At 44.0% G+C, this 1,470-nt stretch overlaps 1 protein-coding gene across 1 annotated transcript in view; it reads right to left on the bottom strand.

Annotated features, from left to right (window-relative positions):
* Positions 1-978, bottom strand: part of Alg13 (ALG13 UDP-N-acetylglucosaminyltransferase subunit) — a 56,656-nt gene extending 55,678 nt beyond the window's left edge. The window contains exon 1 of the mRNA XM_031368943.1: positions 816-978. The gene's annotated coding sequence lies outside the window, so the exon portion shown is untranslated. The remainder of the gene's footprint in view (positions 1-815) is intronic.
* Positions 979-1,470: the final 492 nt, after the last annotated feature.

Here is a 1,470-nt window from a genome sequence, read left to right as displayed (position 1 = left end):
TCGAAAAACAAAACAAAACAAAACAAAACAAGACAACGTCAAGCTCGACATTGTACAATGTACTTAAATATAATAAATAAATAAAACTAAAAAAAAAAAGACCATGTCTTTTTTTAAAAATTTATTTCTTTTATATATTTGAATACACCATTGCTGTCTTCAGACACAACAGAAGAAAGAAGAAAGAGGGCATCCTATCCCATTACAGATGGGTTGTGAGCCACCACGTGGTTGCTGGGAATTGAACTCGGGACCTCTGGAAGAGCAGTCAGTGCCCTTAACCACCGAGCCATCTCTCAAGTCCATAAAGACAATCCTTAAATGACAATTTCTACAACTACAATCCTACCACTGAAAGGCTTAATGTCCTTCAGATCTAAGCCCAAATGCATATTTTAGATTTACAATGTTATGATTACTGCATACATTATCCTTCCCCTGTGTTTAGTTTCCTACTATAAAACTGGGCTAAAATAACTTCATAGCCTTCTCTTACCAAGAAATATCCTGCTCTCCACTAAAGTTCTCTATATTCAAGTCAGTCAAACAATTCTAGTGACATGGGGGCTGTGATGAATTTCTTCTGTGTAATTAACTTACAGATTTTTGATAGAGAAGGTCTCAGGTAGCCCAGGCTGGCCTTTCCCTCTCACATGCTGTAATCACAGGTGTAAGCCAACAGCTAGGGCTGTTCCCATGCTAAGCATGTACCTTACCACTGAATATCTAGCCCTCTCAAATTCAATCAGAAAAAGTGTGTGTTGCTTCTTTAAAAACCCAGAACCCACCACCCCCCAGATTCTCAGATCCTTTACCTGCGTGGCTAATGACAAGATCAGCTTGCTGAAGGTCTTCTTTCAAAGAATCCTTATACCTGTAAACATCCAGAGTGAATGACTCAGTACTGAATGGTTCCGGCACCACAGTGCCTCTACCAACTTGGAGGACAAGTTGGTTGTAACCCAGACTCTTGAGGACCTAAAACGGGAAAATAAAAAAACACGGCGCTTTTAAAGTAATTCTTTCGAGAACACCAGTCAAGCAACCCCCAAGTTGCAGCTCCAAAGCAGCAGCCAGACATGTGAAAGTCATCTGTGGCCTACCAGTTTTCAAAATTAACCCTTTTCCCCTCCACCCCGCGTCCGGCATGGCTAAGGAACTTACAACCACACCAGCTGGTGGAGCACAGAACAAGCAAGCATACTTGGAATGAGGAGTGGAGAACTGGAGGAAAACCAAGGGAAGAGCTAGTTTAGGTCCCAAGACACTCCAAAGCGATAGGGGGTCACCACCACCACCAGAGCAATTGGAGGCACAGACCCCTTTTACCTGGTCGAGGAGTCCAATATCAGAGCGCCTCTGGGCAATCAGTTACAGGCTGGGAGTGGTGTAGAGCCAAGGTGCAGCAGGATAACCTGCTACCGAGGGGGAGGGGAGGGGGCTCGAGCCAAGGTGTCACAGGGCAACCTC

The sequence above is a fragment of the Mastomys coucha genome, chromosome X (genome assembly GCF_008632895.1).
Source record: "Mastomys coucha isolate ucsf_1 chromosome X, UCSF_Mcou_1, whole genome shotgun sequence".
Lineage (NCBI taxonomy): Eukaryota > Metazoa > Chordata > Mammalia > Rodentia > Muridae > Mastomys > Mastomys coucha.
The sequence above is the reverse complement of the archived record's forward strand: the minus strand, read 5'-3'. Positions and strand labels throughout refer to the sequence as shown.